Below are 22,169 nucleotides of genomic sequence, written 5' to 3'. Positions count from 1 at the left end.
AAGTTTCAATGATACATAAAATGTTTATTTTCGAGGCCGAAACCGATGTAAAAAACATATCAGACTTTGTCCGCTACCACGCACATTCTGATAATAAATGTGTGTGCTATTCATTGTGTTATGGCGCATTATCTCAAGTCTCGGAAGATCCAGAATCTACGAGCGGACCCCAAAAAGGCCCAAAAAAGCACCCCTCGGGCCACACGCAATCATCGTTGATAAGACTAAAATCGTCAACGGTAGCGCGTATATGAAACGAAGCATACGTGTCATATTTGCTATGAAGCTTCTTGCAAGTGAAAGAGCCCAGCTCCAAAGTGTAAGGCACAAGTATATTTAACTAATTGCTATGTAAATTTACCTATATCAGGACGATTGATGTAATTTTATCAAAGCTATGTTGATTCTACCGAACAATCTTTTAGGATCCAGGAATAGGACTAGTGCGTATACCTCGCTTACTTTATTCTTATATCTTACTTACTGTCGATCATACAATTTGCCAATTGTTAAGCAGGAATTTTCATAAACTTCGGCTCTCAGGGCATCTAAGAATGCAAAAAACAAAATGAAAGAAAAAATTGATCTATGACGATTGTGAGTCGGCGACCTCCACCAACAGTAGAAGCATGCACTTTACTTCTTAAAAATTCTCGATGAATGTGCACAATAAAAAAGTGCAATAAACCTTTCGACCATGCACTTTTTGTGTGCTTGTTTCCGTCACCACGATATAAATCTTCTCAGAAACCTTAAGGCTCATAATCAAAGTCTTAAACATCTGACACCTGCAGACCCCAGAGCTTCGAAGATAATATTTTATTGGTAAGTTACTCTACACTCTATTTCGTTCAAATTTTATGAACTAACCTGGATAAGAAAATGCTTTATTTATCTTTATTTATGCAGAGAACGTCGGTATACACAGAACGTGTTACCGAACCATTCATTGGGGTTTACAAAAGTTATTATAGGTTGTGTGTGTGTGTGTTTTTCTGGTAGCATGTGATTTTATTTTATGCTCTGTTATATTCTCATAGAATGGTGGGCACGAACCGTGTTTCTTGGTTCTTCTCACAAAACTGTTCGAACGCTAACGCCGAACAAAATAACGCCTGTGATCGGCGTTGGTGTTCAGTAAAGACAAGCCGAGCTAGCTTTGCGTTTACCCGCAACCAGGTGCGACAGTGAAGTTTACGATATGTACATGGCACGGTGGTAGAATGCCGAGCTCACAATCGTAAGGTCGTGGGGCGATTCCTGCTAAAGCGCGTTTGAAATTTTGATATTTCTTTCAATTTACCATTTTGTTTCTACAGTTCGTTTTTTGAGTACGATCCTAAACACTTCGTACATTTTTTGGTGGCTTTCCGTCACACGTTCCTTGAGGATCCCAGCCATGGACATAGGAATAAGGGGAGGCGACGTACCGGCTCATGTCAGCCTAGAGAGAAAAATCCAAGTGAAGCCGAAATTAAAGGTTGCGGTCGGCGGAACGCCCCCAAGGATTACCAAAACACAACCAAATCAGCTTTAGGCTCCAAATCAGCTGTCTTTTTTGCCTTATTCGTCAAATAGCACCTTTAGGTTTTGGTCCTCGTTGAAGGAGTGTCCCTCCAAGCTAAACGTCTCCCCCGGCTTAAACGCTGGTGGCGTTAGGTCGCCTACCGAAGCTTCCTACCTCCATGACCCCAGCACATCCGCCAAGAGCTAACATTTATATATATATATATATATATATATATATATATATATATATTGGCGGGGACCTTACGTGCTGCACTCCCGACGTTGTCTACCTCCTTGAGTGTCGGGTGTGTCAGATGCAGTATGTGGGACAAACAATGACAGCCTTCAATAAATGATTTCGCAACCAACGATCGCATTCGACCAAATTACCCAGTCTTCCACTCTAAACACTTGGCACAAACTGACCACTCATTTGACAAACTCTCTGTCATTCTGCTTCAATCCGGCTTTAGATCAAACATAGAACGGAGCTCAAGGAAGCCCATCTCATACACAAATTTGACGCGGTCGAGTGTGGCATTAATGAGAGCCCGGGGAGACCGAGTGGCGTACAGCTCATGTGAACGGCCAAATTGTCGCCCCTTCCGATCCGCCCCCCCCCCCCCCCCCCCTCTCAGCTCCCCTCTCGCTCTTTGTCTAGCAGATGTATTGTGAGCGGCGCCCTTTGGCGTTTCTGGTCCGGTGTGGGAGTCGGACGGGCATGGGAGCAAGTGTGCGGGACTTGCCTGCGGCGGGGCGGGCGGGGGTCGGCTCCAGATGCCTCGCTCTGCCGGCCGCGTGTGGCTTCTTGCCCTTGGGGCCCTGCCTTCGCGGTTCCGTCATCGGGGGAGGTTTTTCGGGGCTGGGGACACCGTTGTGTTCCGCCTGTCGTAAATCTTGACTTCAAATATAATTGCTGTTGCCGTCCCTTTTTGGGGCATTTGTGTTGTTATGTTGTGCCTTCTGTCGTCCCCTCTCATATACAGCTTTCTCCTCTCCCTCTCCGAGTGAGAATCTCGGCCACCATGTAACCCTATTCACTTTTATGTCACGCTTGAAGAAGGAGGGTCCCCCTCCGAAACGCCCGATTAAACTGTCCAAGTTTGTTTGAACCTCGGTGGCTTTTTTACTTATATGCGAACGCCTCGGCTCCCCACAACTTGACGATGTCATTTATATATGTATATATATATATATATACATATATATATATATGATAACTCAATGCAATTTTTACACGTTATAGTGATTAACCTTTGTTCTTTATTAATGTGGTGTTAGTTTTGATATACAAAGTGTTCAGTGGTAAACAAAAACAAACATGGCCAAACTTCCGGAGGAGTAGATTGCTTCTGGTTGGCCATGGTTTTTGCATATTTTTGAGGACTCGTAATGAGTAGCGCGTACTTTAAAAGTTTCAATGACGAGGAAATACTTTGACACGCTCAGAATTTTACTTACACTGGATTTACTCGGCTTCCTGACCCTCTTGATGAAAATAATTACCGATTACTCCTCAAAGAAATAACGGATGTCTCCAGGCATCGTGGGCGCATCTTAAACTACTACCTATTCTAGTCACCTGGCCCATATACATGTAAACGACTTAGGACATAAAAGTCGTTCAACTACTTCGTGAACGCAAAACCTCGTCAATGGGCACTTACCTCCCTGAAGCGCTGAAGATACGCACCAAGCTGCCCTAGGGGGGCGAGGAGTCGAGTCTTGGTCCTAGCAAACAGTCCAAGGAAAGTGTTTATTACGCTTTCCTCGATGCGACGCGAGTTTCTGTAATGTAATATTTTCTGATGCTTTGACTTGCTTGCTTTAATATTTAAGTTTTCTTTTCAAGCGTTTTGTGTTACCTTGATTTCTACGTGCTCCAATGGCCAGGTTGCCTGCCACCTGTCGCTATACGGGGAGATAGTCGATCGAGTCGCATCAGCCTCTCCTTTCTCACGTTGCGCCATCTGTTGGTAGCATATCAAAGTAGTCGAGCACCGTCTTCTTAGCTGCGATCATCTAAGCTTGGAGACGCTGGTGGCGTCACTCTTTTCATAGAAATGATCAAACTTCACTTTTAATTCTTTTTTTTTTTTTTTTTTGTGCTGGTGCGCATCGGCCACTCAAATGCAAGGTACTGGCATTACTATAGCGTAGTTCTCGAATAATTGTTCGCTAGCGATCCGAAAGCCGTCGATCAATTATATATAGCGGGTCGCATGACTGGTTCTTGTTGGACCAGTCATGCGCCCCTCTTTCGCCACGTCAACAGGCTCCCGCCCATACCCACGCGGAGAGAGAGCCGGGGCGTGTGACTAAAGGGAGGTGGCTGATTGGTCCGACTGTCACGTAGCTTCCACTGTAGTCTCAGCTTATTGGTGAACGGAGTGTAGGTCAGCCAATGAGTGTGTGCTGCCACCCGTCGTAGCCGGAACATTCGATTATATTTTTTATTCAACCGTAATATTTTTGCATCTCGATTTTGCGTCTAATGTTTTACGTTTTACGTCTTGCCCCAAAAGTATGTTCTATCCCAAAAACTGCGTTCCACTCCCAAAATTGCGTTCTACGTTAACAATACGTTAATCGGGTTTCACCACACAATTAAAGTATTAAAAAATAGCGTCGTCGCCACTGCGCATGCGCCGAACGGTACGTGCGATTTGCACGTTGCGTGTGCTATGTTAGCGTATGCTATTTTTCAGTTATTGCGTGCGAGCTCAGAGTCCTTGCGCTCCTCCAAGAAGGATTCGTGATTAAGAAGTTGGCTAAAGACAGAAAAAGCACAGTTAAAAAATGGCGGCTCCGTCCCGACCGCGACTGCGGCCGCTTTGGCGGCGTCGAGAGCGCGACATAGGCAGCATCCTCGTGACTGCGCTTTAATGCAGGACGCCATTGCACTATACGCGAGGTGAGGAACGATCGCCGGCAAGTTGCTGCTTTCGACGCGAGAACGTTTCTCGGAGAAGGCGGCGAAAGTCCATACAGGAGACCTCTCTTTCCGAGGCAACGCAAGCGGACACGATCGGTCGACCGCTCCCGTCGCATTCTTATATTTAAACAAACCTAATACGTTACTCTAAACCAAAAAGCTTGAATTTTTTAAATAAAATGATTTAGTGTATCTTGGTGGCGTTGCGACCGTGAGATACTTGGGCTTTTGCGTCGCGGCGGAGAAACTCTATTCTAAACACTCTTGCGTAGCGTGTGCTAACCCAAGCGCTAAAGTGAGCTCTAGCCTGCGCTAAAAGTGCGTACGTTATTCTAAAACTCCCTATTAAACAGTCGTTCCGGACTAAACACTATATTCTTAGGAAAGTCAAGGATAGAGAAAAAGGGAAGGGGAAGGGAGGAGAGGAATGAGGAGAGGGAATTGGTGTCTCACGTGATGTATATTTTGCCACTAAATTTAGCGAAAAAACTAAATTTTTCTACGGATTGCATGACATGAAGTCCAATACATCGATTTCCCTCCTAAATCTAGCGACAAAACTGGATTGCTGTTTAGGTCATATGACGTCAATTTGTTCGTGTTATTTAGCGCAGAAACTCAACTGAATTTTTCCGCTAAATTTAGCGGAGGATTTGAATTCACGTATAGGTCACGTTACGTTAGTTCCTTCACTTGATGCAAATGTCACGTGACATCAATTTCCGCGCTGAATGTATCGAGGAAACTAATTGACGTATGGGCGACGTGACGTCGAATTCTCCACTTGGGTAGCTAAACTCGTGGAGCAAAACATTCTTCGCTTTTTGACGTAGCGGGGGGAGTGACCAAAAGAACGCCGCAAAGTTTCCTCCTCCCTGCGCGCGCTCAACTTCGCAACTTTTGACGAAAACTCCCCCGCGATCCCTAGGCGGTGCACGAGAGCACGAGACAGCGCGGGGAGGCGAGCGTTCACGCCGCTCGCTGTTCGTTGTCTTTGAGCTCTGTAGCGCCGAGAATCCCGTCATGCCTCGCCCAGGCAAGGAGCGAGAGCAGACGACGAGAGTTCGTCTGCTACGATGCGGCATTCGCACAGCGGAACTGAACGAAAAAGTTGGTTTTCTGCTCGAAATCGCGTCCCGCGTCCCGCGGTCCACAAACTCAAACGCGAGCTTGAACTAGTAGCGTCTGATATTTCACGAAGGGAGGAATCGACGGCTCGTGTTTTATTTGCAAAATTTGAGTCGTTTTGTAGCCGTACAGACGCTGAAACCTACCAGTGTGTAATGAAAGTCCCAGGACAACCACAGAGGCCGCGAGATCTAGCATCATTTGTGTATGGGTGAAAAGCGGAACATTTTTCGACAAAGCTCTCACAGAAGAAACCTGTGACGCATTCGCTCAGCGTCCGGGAAGGCTAAACATGGAGACGTTGCCCGAGACTCAAGCAAAGTCATATTTGAACGGCAGCTATCTTGCCCCGTCATATTTTGTTTTGAGAGAGCTCTCGTTCTCAATGCCCTCACGAGGGAAATAAAAAGTCGTACGAAACGTATTGCCAGATGTTCCAAAGAGCTAGATTTAAGCCGTATCCTTTCAGTGGTTCACTCATGATACTATGCTTAAAACGAAGCAAGCTCTTGCGCGTACAGTGCCATCAATTTTCTCAAGTGTATGCTGTTTTGTAGTGAGCTGGTTTCGAAAACTCACGCCGTCTGTAGATATCTCTAACAGCCGAGTTGCTTCACTGGAAGTCATCGCAAATGTAAGTTCCACGTTGCAGCAACCAACGTTTATAGATAAACAATGGCAGCGACTGGCATTCTCGCATTCCTACCCATCACGTCGAACAAAAAGGCGCTAGTTTCGGTTTGAGATCGGTACTTTTCTACAACATATATGGCGACAACATTCGTCTGCACTCGGTGCATTTGGCAAGTTCGTTCGGGGCCTGTTCTCCGTGCAGCAGCACTCCGCGGGTGTAATGCATTAGAACTCTCACAGTGCAAGTCTGGATCGCGAATCGGGAGCCCGTCACTGGCCTCACAGGCGGCCATTGCATGACGACAGGCAATACGCCGCGTCCTGTCTAGTTCTCCCTTCGTTTTCGTCCTTGTTGTTTTGGCCTATTACACCATGAGGCAATACACGCAATTCTAACTGAGAAACACGCAAAAATTGGAAGCTTGTACGCGGTGCTCGAGGGCGAGCATTTTATGACGTGCTGCGATGATTATGTCGGGTTCTTGGAGTTCAAATAGACATTCGTCAAACGTTCGAACATCGATTAAAAAAATGAGCCGGAGCACCACTGGGTTTACCGACGTCGCTTGCTTCGGTTGCTAAATAAATGGCACGTTTAGCGACTGAACGGCACGCTCCGAGTTTCAGTTTGTCACGGAAGCCCTCCCAGCAGTTCAAAGAAAACGCTTTCACCATGAAGTACTATTTACAAGCTGTTAAAACGATGCGAATGTCCCAAGTAAAGGCCTTCTAACTTTTCGTTTGCTGAGCTTTGATGACTCCGAAATCACGGATGACTCTACAATAACTCTCGGTAGCCTTTGTCTCATTAAACACATCACAGTTAATGCCCAACAAAGTCGCCCTCGACCCTCAACCACACAACGTTTATTTAAACAAGATTGGTATTCTGACGCGTTTAATATTCTTACCCACAATATTAACTGTTATTTTCGGAAACACGATAGAAGTTTCATGGTAGAGAACAACCTACTAACGTAATAAAATTGAGTTTTCCCGTTTCTTCTATAGCATGCATAAGATCGTGTCAAGCGATGACTGCCGGTGGTGCCGCTCGACCCCAACAATACAGGCCTCTATCCGCGATCTAGCCTCCTGAGAAATCAGTGGTGCCAGTGCTATTAGACATAAATTGTTTATTTCCATCGGTACACCCATACCTGCCGGGTGTCTGGACGAGGCGCAAAGCAGTACATCCGGCCAATACTGAAGCCGGTTTTTGGCCGAAATCGCCTCGACACTCGCCAAGAAACAACATGCTGTTTCGGCGACTCGTTTTGTGTAATTTATTTGTTCAGTCATATTATTGGGTCCGGGGCCACTGTGTACACCCCAAAAAAGAAATGTACTGTGGTAATTACACCTTGACGAGAAGCAGGCACGTAGCCAGAATTTGGTTTGAGGGGGGGGGGGGGCGCCCTAGAGAAAGTGCTATATGAGGGGGAGGGGAGAGAGGAGGCCCCTGCAAAATGGAATATTTCGGGAGGGGGGGCCTTATGGCTCCCCCCCCCCCCCCCTGGCTACGTGCCTGACGAGAACGGGTATTGTAGTTTTACATCTTTATAAAAATGTGTAGTGCATTATCACACGTTTTAAGAAACGTGTTTAAAACTCACACATTTTTAAACATATTAGGTTTATATTTCTTTTATAAGGTCCATCGCTACGCTTATAAGGGTGTTAGTTATGGGACACCCCACTTACATGTATAAAGGTGTAAAAAATTTTAATATGTATATACCTCTAACGGAAGAAAATCTCTTTCATGTGATGCATCGCGTGCCGATGAAACAATTTGTCGATGACACGTCGTTCGATTAACTGATTTGACCGCCAATGAGTGACGACTGCCTGTAGAATTTCGGGGAAATAATTCTCCCGGCTGCCGGGAGACTCGACCCTTCCCAAGCATTTCCCGGTTCTTGTTTGTTTCCCAACATTCTTAATTGTATACCAGCTTATTAGTACCTCTTCGGATATTACAGAAAAAAAAAAATGGCAGGCGCAAAAACTCTGACAGCCCGACTCACAGTCATGTGGGAGACTGACAGGTGCTCGTCAGTCGCCATCATGCCTTGAAAGCTACCGGTTCCGAAGAACGGGAGCGCGCAGAGAACTTGTTGTTCCACGGTCATGGTAGACGCGATTGTCCGCCGCCTCCAAGTCCGGGCGCCGAACGAAGCTCGTCGCAGAGTCAACGCACAACGGCTTTCGATAGCCGGTACTGTCGCCGAAAGTCGTCGTCAGGGACTTGAAAGCCGTCCCCGGTGGTCTCAGTAGCGATAGCGACGCCGACGGTGGCGAAAGACAAGCTCGGCCGCAGCGCACGGCACCGCCATGTTGACAAAGTTCAACTTCGCCTCGATCCGAAGCGAAGATCTCGAGCTCAAACCACGGCTCTCGCAAAGTTCGGAAACGTCACTTTGACGTCAGCGACAACTTCGACAAACGAGGTTTCTTTTTTACACAAACTTTGGAGGGATTTGGAGCGTCAGGAGGTCGCCTAGGGACAATCTGCAAAAGCATTAATTTTAGCTTGGCGTAGTGATGTAGGGACAAACGGGCGCTACGTCATCGGCGAAGCCGTTCAATCAGCGGGCTCCTCGCTCCCCTCACGAGCCACACGCGCGCCTCGATGAACTTTGCTACATTCTGCCTCTCTCAAAGAAATGAGCGTTCGGATGATTGACACCTCGCTCGGCGCGACGTCAGCGTCGCGAGAGTCCAATTAGCGCGTTCCGCAAACTTCGGGCACAAAGTTGTGCTTGACGAGTTTAGCAACCTTGGAGTATATGTCACGTTAGGTCTCGTGACGTGAATGTTTTCGCTAAATTTAACTACAAATGCACCGATGGACAAACTTTTGGGACTGCGGGGGTTCCGTTAAGAAGTGTTTCACGCCTTATTCAAATAATATGAAATAAATATAGTGGGTTGACGCGAAGACTAGCTGTATCGGCCTCCGCATATTCTCTCCCTCCGATAAGAGCACGCAAGAACGTTGTCTGCCCCTCCCGGGGGAGAAGAAGTGGCGTCAGGGTCTGGTATTCGAACGCTGAACCCCGCCGTCGTCTGCTAGTCGTAGAAACTGCCGCCTTACCTTGTTTATAGCTTTCGGAAATCCAACAGTTCTTTTGCAAACAAAAGCTTAGCTTTCAAGGAAAGGCCTCGAACGGTGCTTATTATTATTCCACTTTTTTTTGTTTGATAACAACCAGACGTGTTCCAAGCAGTGGCGTCAAGGGGGGAGGGGGGGAGACTGCCCCGTGTGCAGCACTCAGGGGGGTGTCGCAGCGGGCATTGAGCGCGGGGGAGAGGAGGGGGGGGGGGGGGGGTCGCGGTGGGCTACCGCCTCGGGTGCTGCGGACCCTAGTGACGCAACTGGTTCCAAGTTCCAACGGATAAAGAAATCACGGCCCATGCATCGTCCAGTTCGGTCCGCAGAACTGCTGCGAGTGCGGAGTTCCTTGGCAAACGGGATTACTCACTCGCGACGCGTTTTAGATGCGGAGCATCTCTTGCTCGGGCGCTATGTCCCGCGGTGTCGTAGTCCGCACTCACACTACGCATGCGCTACTCTCCTCCTTCCCTCTCTCCAACAGCTGCGCCTTACTCCTCTCCGCTCTCTCTCTCTACCAGCTGCGTGCACATCGCGTGCGTACGCTTCTACTCACACCGCGCGCGCATGCGCTACTCTCCTCCTCTAGTCTCCTCTCCTTCAAGTGTGAATATAAGCTGCGGTACCTCGCTGCGCGCGTTCAGTTCACCGCTGTTTCTCTCTCTCTGGTGTGCGCTGCTGCCAGCTCTGCCAGCATCAGCATCAGGGGAACCATGGGGGGATGCGGAGCATCGCGGAGTTTCCAACAACGTTCAAGCGATGTGTGGTAACCAATGCAAGTTAACAACGTAATAACACGCAAGTTAACAACGTTACTAACAACGTTGCTAACACCGTTAATAACGATCTGCGACGCTCCGCATCACCCCTTAGTTCCCCTCGGGAAGATGGTGTAATTTTGTTTCTCCTCTCTTTGACTTACACATTGCATAAGACAGTTTCGGCAAAAGCTTCGAACCTGATGTTGGCGCATTGTGAAATAACGTACCGAGTGCCGCTAACAACAGCTACGAGAAATAAAAATGAGTTGATTTTAATGCGTGCCCGGTTCTGGGCATCAGCGAGAAAGTTTATTTCGGCTGTAAAGATTTTATAAAGGTTTAAGTAATTTAAAATTAAATGCTTTCCGGAATTGACCATTATAATTATGCACTAATTTGGCTGAAGCCAACCGGAGAGGGCAATGTTTTTTTTCTGGATCACGTTTACGCGACTCTATTTTGAGCCAACAAGACAGATGAACGAAAAGCGCGAAGACACCTTCGACGTTACCATAAAGTGTTGAACGTGAAGTGATTGTACTAGAAACACTGATGCAACAGCCTACCCAATGGTGCTAACTTTGTATTTGTTACAGAGGTTCACGCATAGACACGCACACACACCCACACAAAACAATACCACCCGTACGAATGCTAGCAATACTTAAATGGAAATGGTAAATTAATAACGCAATATTTGTTGTTCTATATGTTTCCATTGTGACCGTTGATATCGTTTTTTCCTCTCTAGAACGAGATACAGAGGACATGGCTCGACTCGCTTGCGTATTTCTGGTCTTTGTGGTGGCCTATCAGTGTGGTAAATACTCGATTTTTCTTCCTTTGTTTGGGTGTTCTTGGAAACATGTCGGCGTAGACGAAATTTATCTCCATTTTCACTTCGCACATTGCTTAAACACAAGTACGCGACTCTTCGCTTTTAGGGAGAAATACACTTCGTGTCCCTGTTTAAAAAAAATATTTATAGAACTGTGTTTTTATGTTACGAAACGTTGGGTGAAAAATCGAAAAATTATACAAGATGGTATTAGCTCCTTCTGTGCAGTGTTACGCTTAGCCGGTAGGGACGCGACAGTTGAATCTCCTGCCCATAGTCTGAAAAGAAACGGCAACACAATGAGTACACCGGAGGGAAGAGAACGACGTTTGCCTGGGGTTATTTAAAGAATTATTCATGAAGGACACGCAGTGCTACTGCATTTCGAAGTAGTCTAAAGGCCTGTCTAAAACGGGACATATCAAATGGCATAAAGCAACACTTCACCGTCATATCAAGCAAAAAGTTACTGTTCGGCTGTTCGTTTTATAGCACAGCTCTTAGGCGCCCGTTTCCTGCTTGAGCGGCGTCGACGGCGTCGGTGTGGGTGTAACCGCGCGTTGCCTTATAGCGCGTATCCCAAAATCACGTCACACGTGACGTCACATGTAACGTTACGAAGGTTACCGTCGTGAGGTTTGCAAGGGTTACCCTCACGAGGGTTAAGAGGCTTGCCACTGATCTCTATGTCTATTTGCTGGATCGCGCTTGACCACCTCCGCCTATAGACGGGAATAGGGCTACGGTCGGCCGTCTTTTTATAGAGTTATATTATCTCTAGCCATCATACTAATATGGCGGACAACGCAATGGCGGCTGCGGCGGCAGGCTGCCACAAAATAGCTGTGGATCTAGTACACTGTACCGTGGGTGATATTTCGTGCCTGATTTAAGTTGTTTGACGAAGCAGATTTTTGAAACACAGCGTGAACGGTAGCCTCACGTTTGAGGACCCGGCAAAAGTTCTACGAAAGCGCAGCACCGGTGGAAAGCAGCGCAGCTCGCATCGAAAGCAGACTTCGTACCGGCGTCTGCTTTCGATGCTTCTTTCGATGCGACTTTGGATGGGTGCTGTCCTGCTTTTCCTCGGTGCCGCGATTTCGTAAAACTTTCACCGGGTCCTCAAAAATCGGGCTACCGTTCATTCTGGGTTTCAAAAATATGTTTCGTCAAAAAATTTTAATCAAGCACGAAATATAACTCACGCTATGCTGATATCAGCCTGCTACCACAACTGCCACAACGATGTATGCCATGAATGGATGATAGTGGCTGCAGCAGCTGTACCTTGGCTAGAGGTAATATAACTTTACCAAAAAGATGGGCACCAGTGGCCGCATTCGCGGAGCGGGTGAACGCGATCCAGCAATTTTTATAGAGATCAGCGAGGCTTAACCTCACTAGGGTCACAAGGGTCGCGAGGGTTACCCTCACGAGGGTTACGAGAATTACCCTCACGAGGGTCACGAGGGTTACCCTCACGAAAGTCACGTGGCTGACCTTCACGAGGATCACGAGGAATACCATCGTGACCCTCGTGAGGGTCACAAGGGTAACGTCACGACGTTACCATCACGTGTGACATCACGTGTGACATCATTATAGGAAACGCGTAATGTATGACATCCCGTGACGTTGCGCGTGACGTCGCATGACGTTACGTGTGATGTTATGCGCAACGTTAAAATTGCCGCTAAATTTAGCGGGGAAATCTTTCCGCTAATCCTGGCGGAAAATATTTCCGCTAAATTTACCCTTGTGACGTCACGTATGACAACACTTGTGACGTGGCACGCGACCAGGTGCTTGGCGACCTGTGTCCTGCCGGGGAGACTCCCTCGTTTTGTTATGTTTCTCTCGTCGCGATAATAGCGTCGGTTGACTGAAAAGTGTCCCACTGTATACGTTCAGGAGAGTCCCGCATCACGAATGTGAGAAACACTTTGCGCGGCTGGCGTATCTGTCCGACACAAAACAAGAAGTTCCCACGTAATTTGGGATCGCATGTTTACCGGAGACGTACCAGCCGACGCTGCCGACACTGGCTGGAAGTATGGGTATGGAATGTTGCCCACCAGGGATAAGTTGTAACATTGAGGCGTTACCGCGACAGACATCTTCCCCCACTGTACTTGCCCAGAGACAAATGAGCATGTTTTCACCTCTTGTGTAGTTGCGTGTACGTTCTTCACTCTTGTGTCTAAACTGTTTGAGATGTGCACCCATTTCCAAAGGTGTACACACAATCGCTTTGAGAAACTGGTTGTGATACTAGTACGCTGAGTCCTGTGGAAGTACAGATGTAGGGCCAAGAGTCAGCGTCGCCGTTTGAGGCCCATGTTCCCAATGTTTCCCATGTTGCCCGAGTAGATAGTGGACTACTGTTAGAGTGAACTGTAGACGCTTAGAGAGCAGGAATTCCTTCAACGATGGCAATATAGGTTTTTCATAGTGAGTAGAGCAGGGTCATACTGCCCCCCCCACACACGTGTTTAGATAAGCATAATGTAGGGTCTCTCAGTGTGGCCTGCGCGCCACTCAATTTGTAAATAGGTAAAGAAGCTTTTCTTACACCAATCAAAAAAAAGATTTGAGTGCGTTCTGAATGTCGCCGCGACGATACAGTTACGTGCTTTGCCTTTTAAGTTACGAAGAGTCGCGAATTTAACTCTGGCGAGCCTAATTAAAATACTTGAATACATCCTTAGCTGGAAATTGTGACTGGAGGGTATTTCTTAAGTTCATTGCCTCCACTAGAAGAATAATTGTGTCTTGTGGTTGGTCACAAAAGCTGTCGATGATCACACCCAAGGTCATTGAAACAATTTCAGTCAATGGCGTTCCCTTATTTTTGCCCTATTCTCACCACATAATGACCAAGTTCTGCATAAACGGCTCTGGTTCCGGATTGCTTTAAAAATATATATTCAGGCTGCCGGCGAAGACCATGGTTTATTGAAATGAATATGATCCCTTTGTAAGGCACCTTTGATTTGAAAATAAATACGAGCAGTGATACGAAAACTTCAAGTAACAAAATAAAACATGGTTGCATAACGACGGCGCACTTGATGCCGACGGATGTCGTCTGCATGTCGTCTGCTTTCTTTAGCTGGTCGGCTGCATCTTACACGCTGCTTTCGACGCATCCACGTGCGCCCAAACGCACCCCGCCACTCGACTCGGTCGTTTGCGTCGCCGTCCGCCGTTAACCCTGGCAAGTGTTTTGGCTCTATCCTTTACAGAAGGGGATAAACGCCCTGGAATTTTACGAGCTCAAATCCACCTATGAAATAGGTCTTTGATGAAAGGCCTAAATTGCTACCCGCCGCCGCCGATTTTTACGGCAAACTTTAGAACGACGATAGAGTGATTAGGCATGTGAGCTGGTTGACGTTACACTTCTTTTTTAAACCCGAAACAACGGACAAAAACATGGATAGCACACAAGACGTCACAGCGTTTGAAACACACTATATTTGCTACCTTCGTCAAACACCTACGTTGATTGAAAATGTGCTTTGTATATCACTCGATTCAGCCGATAACGTTCTCACTCACTGGTTCTGATTGGCTACCGCGGTTTTGATACGTAATCCTTATTAAATGCACATGACAGCTCTACCATTGTTGTTCCAGCTGACGTGGTAAACGGTGCTGTAGAAGTGGTAGACCTTCCAAGCTTCGTGGGGAATAAAGGAGAATTCCTTCAAACGTTGAAGGAGCTTTGTTACCAGCGTCATAACACGAGGGTTATTGTGAGTATAAAAATAATTTAAGAAGCACTAAACATTCGATTTCATATATTGTGTCCTTTGTAAGCTGTAAAACATTTTTCTTTGTAGTCTGCACTTGACTTATCTCAGTGCTACGTTTCCTGCTACATCCGTCGTGCCCGGAAAAATGGTGGAGGGACTTTTATTCTACTGCTAACGAACAGAGAACCATGCAGCAATGTTGGCGGGGTAAGTCAAAAACCCAAGCTTTATTTGTTTTATGCCCTACCATTAAATTAAGAATTTTAATCACGGCCCTGAAATTTTGCGGTTCAATCTGGCCACCCTGAAGCGAAGTTCGTGTTACTGTCTCTGTCGTATGCCACGGAAAGTGTAATTTTAATTGAAACGAAAATAAACTCGGCGTCTTCATATCTTAGCTGAGACATGCACCATCATTTTTGTCAAGTACTGCACGAAGCATGCATCTCTTGGAATGGTTAATTTGTCGGTGCATGAGACGCCTAAATTCCTTCTAGAAACGTATATGTTTGATTTACCTTGATCCTACGGGTGAAGTCGCTATCTCAGAACATGCTGGATTTGCTAGCTTCCCCACACTTTTGCGGCTTTTTCGAAACCTTTCCGTGACATCAAATCACGAGAGACTGTCTTGTGATATTGTCACGCGGTTACTCACACTTTTCCAACCCTTGGCGTGCTGCCCTGCAAGAACCTGCAGTGCATTTCAATTGTAAATTGCCCTATGCGGTCTGTCCTTTGCAATAATAAGAAACAACGGCTCAAAAAGCGCGTGGCAAAGTTCCGCGCGGGAAGCTTGACGCCGAGGAAGACGGAACTGAGCTTCAATGTTTTTTCTTCCCAGCGCGTGAGAGACGAGGAGCCTTTCTTAACGTAGCACGTTTTATGAGTCTATATTGTTGTGGCGACATCAATAAACAAAAAAAAAAGTTGTAGCGACGTGACGGATTCGCTTTCAGAAGTCTCTCCCTCGACGCAATGCTAGAGTGTATATGGATTTCATTTTTTTTTTATTTTCATTTTATTACCTTAAGGGCCTCTACGTGAGGCATTACATAAGGGGGGTACATCAAATTCACAAAAATTGGGAAAAACATTGAATGAGAACAATGAGAAAGCATCATTACACAGAGATTACTCAAACAACTTAAGAAGCTCCTGCGTAAAATGGTTATGGTTACATATCGTCACCAGGCTTGAGGGCATGCTATTCCATTCAGAAATGCATAGAGAGAGAGGCGAGTATTTGTAGGCGTTAGTTCTAGAGAAAATGGGTTCGACTTTACATGGATGATCTAGGCGAGATGAAATATGATGAGCTGGGAAAATAAATGTTTTTGGTGACCATGGGTTGTAGTATAGTCGGTGCATGAAAGAGAGCCGTTCGTTTTTTCTACGAGGTTTGAGTGTATGAAGAGATATGGACTGTTTTAGACAGGAAATGCTTTTTCGAAAATAAACGCGAGTAATAAAACGAGTGGCGCGAGTTTGGACAGCTTCGAGTTGGTTAATGAGATACAACTGATGAGGATTCCATATGATGGACGCGTATTCCAGTTTCGTCCGAACTAACGTAGTGTATGCTAAACGTTTGACATACGGGTCTGCGAGATAAAGATGTCGTCTTAAAAATCCTAATGTTCTATTTGCTTTAGAGCAGATATAGTCAACGTGGCACTTCCACAACAAATCTGCAGAAAGGAACACTCCTAGATATTTAAATGTGGCCACACGTTCTAGTTCACCAGATGAAATAGAGTAGCTGTAAGTGAGTTTATTTTTTTGATCTGGAGAACGACATAATTTTAGATTTATCCAGATTAATCGTCATGAGTCAAGATTCACACCAGGTAGTTATTTTTTCTAGATCGTCTTGGTAGAATTATGCAATCATTGATGGAAAAAAGTTTGCGATAGAGCACAAGGTCGTCAGCACACAATCTCAAGGTGGAAGAGAGGGAAGAAGCAATGTCGTTTATATAAATTAAGAAAAGAAGTGGGCCAAGAACTGAACCCTGAGGGACGCCGGAGATGACATTCAGTGGAGAGGAGGTGACATTAGTGACAATCACAGATTGGGTGCGATGAGACAGGAAGGCCCGAATCCACGAGACAAGGTTACTACTGACGTTTAGATGGAGGAGCTTAAGTATTAATCTGTTATGGGGAACACGATCAAAAGCTTTTGAGAGGTCTATGAATATTGCATCAGTTTGTTTTAAAGAGTGCATGTTGGTATGAAGGTCGTGGGTGAGTTCGAATAATTGGGTAACACGAGACAGTTTTTTGCGGACGCCATGCTGCCCTATTGAAAATAATTCTAAAGGGCCCATCAGCCTTGAAGGATTATGGGACCGCACAGGCCTTCAAAACCCTTCAAAAATACCCTTCAGATATACCCCTCAGAAAAAACCCTCCAGCCCCGCAGCCCTTCAGCCCAAACCCCTTAGCCCATCAACCCTTTAGACGCCCAAATGACTGTGAACCATAGACAAAAATTCAGTTCAAAACGTTATTGAAAATTTATTGCGGACATTGAGTTTTACATGCGTATTAACACTCAAAAAGACAATAAAAACCAACGCTTGTTCAAACCCAGGCGCAAGCAGCTGTCGACGAAAGAGATCATATAAAATAGGAACAACTAACTTCTTTATCACAACGAAAAATATATTTCAAAGTACTCACAATGCCGTTGGGTAAATTCCTGATGTACGGTAGTTCAGCTAATAAAACGGAGCAGGCGCACCTCACGTACACATACACAGTCTCATAGCGAGTTCGTTTCACGGCACTCGTGCCCACGCGTGCCCACTCGCAGCGTGGAACGGGTTCGTTTCGGCCGGCACTCCACGAGTGGTTGCACTCTCCGAGTTCGTTTCAGCGCTGACACCCCACGGGTGCATGCACTCGCTGCACCGAGGAAATCGGGAGTGCGCCAAAATGCAATCCCGTCATGCCTCGCTCCGGCGGGGCCGGCGAGGAGCGGGAGCAGACGACGAGGGTTCGTCTGCTACGATGTTTCGCGGAACCGAACGGGAAAAAAGTAGATTTTCTGATAGAAATCGCGTCCCGCGGGCCACGAAATCAAATGCGAGCTTGAATTGTGAGCGTCTGCTATTTCCCCAAGGAAGCAATTGACAACCCGTGATTTATTTGCAGGTTTTAAATCGCTCTGTTGCCGTACAAACGCTGAAATATATCAGTGCGTAAAGGAATGCTCAGAACAAACGTAACAGCGGCCCCCGAGATATCTATCACCATCCATGTGCGGGTGAAAAATTTAACATTTTTCGACAAAACTCCCCCAGCAGAAACCTCTGACTGCCCAATAAGCATCAGAGAAAGGTAGAGATGGTAACTTTACCCGAGGATTGGGCAACATCTTCATGTTTAACAGTTACCTACGTCAGCTAACTTGCCCCGTCGTATTTTGTTCGAGAATGCTCTCGTTCTCGACGCCCCTAACCAAGGCTAATATCTGATCCACTTATAATGACGATCCAAATCAAAAGTCCCAGTTTTGCTGGATATTCCAAAAGGCTAGTTTTAAGCCGCACCCTTTCAGTGGTTCACGCATAATACCATACTCAAACGGATCATGCTTCTGCTCGGACAGCATCATCAGTTTTCTTCAGTGTAAACGGTTATAAGAATTGAAAGATCGCAACCAGCTGCTTTGTAGACAGCTGGTTGCGGAAATTTACGCCGTCTGTAACTATCTCTACGGCAGCCGAGCTGCTTGAAGTCATCGCAACTATAAACTACAGGTTGCAGCGACCAACGTTTGTAGATAAACGTTGGTAGCGACTGCATTCTCGCATTCCCACGCATCACTCCGATCAGAAAGGCGCTAGTTTCGGTTTGAAGTCGGTACCTGTTCTACAGCATAGATGGCGGCAGCATCAGTCTTCTGCACTCGGTGCATTTGGCGAGTTCGTTTGAGTCCAGTTTTCCGTGCAACACTCTGTGAGTGCGATGCATTCTGGGAGAGAACTCGAACGGTGCCAGTGCGTGTGAAACGAACTCGCTATCAGTAAGCACGTTTAGCGAAAACCACGAACTCGCAAGCAGATCCCGTCACCGTTGAGAAATTCCGACCACAGTCACGGTTTCGTCCACGATGTCGTCGGGGCGGCGTCTTCGGCGTATTTTTCGCTCGCTGGATTCTTCTGAGGCCGGTCGGACGAAGAGCCGCAAAGAACAAGGCGGGACAGCGGCCGTCATCCGCCGTCTCAGGACCCACAGTGCCATGATCCCGGTGCGTAGGCACTACATGCGGTTGAACGCTGATCCCGGCTGCCAGGCTTGCTGCGAGTAGGCCGACACCGGCCACCATCTCCTTGAATGCGCTGAACACGATGGTGCTCGAGCGGTGCCGAAGGCGGCCAACGCCGAACTGGGGTTCACCTGCGGAACCAAGGAAGAAACGGCACGGATTAAAACAGACCAAGGAGCGAGCCCTCAAATCAGCGCTTACCTTTCTGGATGTAGAAAACGGTGCGTTCCAGATCTCCATGCCGGTGAGAAACAAACCGCCCACGAGCGGAAAGAAAATGGCTATAGCGGCCTCCTGTCTTCTTCGGTTTCCTCACAACACTCTCTCCCGCCGACCATTGCAGAAGCGTGCCGTCCGGAACTGGCGGTATTGCACCCTCTCCCCATTGCCGGGGGGAGAGAAGCGCAGTGTGTGTGTGTAGGCATTGTAAAAGGGGGGGGGGGATTTGAGTTGCCTGTTCGTGTTTTTGGCGACGGCGAAAAAGAGAGGACTTCCGACTCTGGTGAAAAGCAAAATAGTTTTGTTTATTTACTTTTTTTCCTTTTTGGGGACAGTCCCCCGCGGGGAAACCGGTTCCCGGCACGAGTCGCTGCCGCTTCGTCCTCGGAACCTCCCCAGCGCAGCGTCCCTGAATTTGGGCAACGCGCTGCTCTCGGCTTGCCCTTTTTATTATTATTAGTGCAACAAGTAAAGCTTGTTCTCCTCAAAACGCCGCTCGGCCAACAACACTCGGCCCGCGCCTTGTCAATTCTCCACATGGGGCGATCGAACCCGTAGCCCCCTTGGCGACCGAACACCCGGCCACTGACAGACGGGTCGAGGAGCCCAGTTGTGTTTGATAGAAGAGCAGTAATAAAAAAACTGACCGTACAGACATACAATCGACATTCTCCATATAATTATTTGTTTTCCCTTTGTGAACAATACGTAGCTATGTTCTAATTCTGCGACATGTATTTTCTCCACCTAGGCCGTGTCCCCACAGAGATCTCAAGAAGCCTGAAGGTTTTCTCGACCCCATTAGAAAAGTTCTTGACAGGGTTTCAGACATTTCAAGGCATTGTAAAGGGGACTTCAGACATTTCAGGAGAGCCTCTGACGGGGCCAACGAACCCACCAGGAAATATCGGTTCACCTTTCAAACATCACAAGAATTCCTGAAGTCCCCTTCTCACCCTTTAAAGAATTCCTGAAGTCCCCTCAGAGCGATTTTCAATAGGGTGATTAGAGAACAACAAATTGTTTCTATGGAAATGTGACATTATTATGCTAAAGACGATGTGCTCTAAAATTTTGCATGACACACTGGTCAGTGAGATGGGCCTGTAATCTTTTAGCTCATTCGGATCACCTGATTTGAAGATGGGTAGTACGTTAGCATTTAGCCAATCAGACGGCAATTGGGAGAAAGCTAGGGATTGCTCGAAAATAAGGAGAAGAAATTTGGCGGAAGTATATTTCGTTATTTTTAAGTCTGGAGTTAATTCCGTCACAGCCAGGTGAGGAGTTCACAGGGAGTCGATCAATAACATTCGAAATTCCGTCTATGAAGAGGTAAATATCCTGCATGACCGTTGGGCTTTCGATGCTAGATAGCCAAGTTTCTGGAAAAGTTTCGCGTGTAAATATCTCACCAAAATACGCGTTAAAACTGGAGGCAATTACCGCGGATGATAATGAGCTATCTTGCGGATCTACGGTAGGACGTTTGGCGCCCCTGGGTGTAGGATTAATTATAGACAAAAACTTTTTGGGATTTTCAGTTAGTACCTTTTTTAGGTCAACATTAAAAAACTCATGATTCGTTGACTGGATTACGCGTTTGCACTCTTTGGAAAACGCGTGAAAATGAAGCCAAATTTTATCAGTGTTTAACTTTACAGCCTTGCGGTATAAACGTTTTTTCTTATTTAAAATGCGCTTTATTTTCACCGAGAAACAGGGGGAGATGAGTTTGAGGTAAGTATCTTTTTTAGGAATAAACTGGTTGGCGGAGCTAAGCAGTGTGTCCTTGAAAAAAGTCCAATTGACCTCGACTGAACGGCCATTGAAGGAGTTTTCGAAGTCTACAAATGCCAGGAGGAGAGCGGAATTCAGATCCTCTATATTTGCCTTAGGGTAGTCCCAAACGATTTTCGAGGTCTTCTCTTTGTCTGGTACCTTTTGTGAAAGATTGATGGTTATGAGGGCATGATCACTAATCGGCGATAGGAAATGTATGGAAGAGATATGTTCAGGATAAGTAATAAAAAACAAGTCTAATGTTGAATCGCCACGTGTAGACTGAGCAATTTGTTGATGAAGTCCAAATGCAGAAAGCAGGTGCATAAATTCTAAACACTCTAAGGGGCTATTACATGAAGGAACAACAGAACTGTCCGCCCAGTTAATGCCGGGAAAATTGAAATCTCCTGCTAGGATGATAACGTTGTCAGGATAAGTCAAAAACACTTCTTCCAAGCTGGTGCCAAGTTCATCAACAAAATCTCTTCCAGAGCTGAAGGGGCGATAACACACACCCAGCACAAATTTTTGAAACGATATTTTAATTTCAACCCATAGAAGCTCAAGATTAGTAGTGACTGTCACAGCAGCAGACTCTAAATCTTTAATAGCAATCAAAACGCCTCCTCCTCTGCGATGAGTACGATCTTTACGGTATATAGAGAAATCTGCATCAAGAAGCAGTTCACTTGGAACGTCACTATTCAGCCATGTCTCTGTGCCTAAAATAATCTGAGAATTGCACATGCGCACATGATGAAGTAAAATATCTTGTTTATTAAAAATGCTGCGAAAGTTTGTGAACAAAAATGAAAGTTGGTGTGCATGGGAGGCAGGATCAGGTGACCTTGCGGGAGGTAGTCAAAGGCGCGTTCCGCTGACACAGTGTTTTTCAATCACACTTTCGCTCTGAACGTCGTAAACAAACACCTTATCGCCTACGTACAATTTGTCGTGCACAAGTCTGGTTCTCATCCTGTCCGCTCGAAACGTAGAGCCGTATCCCCAAAGCTTGCCACGTGCGAGGCTTCTCTTCGGAGAATAGTCGTTTTCTATCCATACCTTAATGTTCAGGTTTTTTAGCTTGGGAGCGTTTCTGAATATAGCCATCTTGTCCCGGAAGTCCAAGAGCTTTATGATGAAATGTTCGTGTCTTCGGTTCGATTCCCGTCAGGCGATGTTCGGGATTGCTTTCTGTCCTATCAA

The 22,169-nt window shown here is 46.4% G+C and overlaps 1 pseudogene; it reads left to right on the top strand.

Moving 5' to 3' along the window:
* Positions 1 to 22,169, top strand: part of LOC115313055 — a 160,121-nt pseudogene that overhangs the window by 49,739 nt on the left and 88,213 nt on the right.

Source organism: Ixodes scapularis, unplaced genomic scaffold (assembly GCF_016920785.2).
Source record: "Ixodes scapularis isolate PalLabHiFi unplaced genomic scaffold, ASM1692078v2 PGA_scaffold8__174_contigs__length_109621045, whole genome shotgun sequence".
Taxonomy (NCBI): Eukaryota; Metazoa; Arthropoda; class Arachnida; order Ixodida; family Ixodidae; genus Ixodes; species Ixodes scapularis.
The sequence above is the reverse complement of the archived record's forward strand: the minus strand, read 5'-3'. Positions and strand labels throughout refer to the sequence as shown.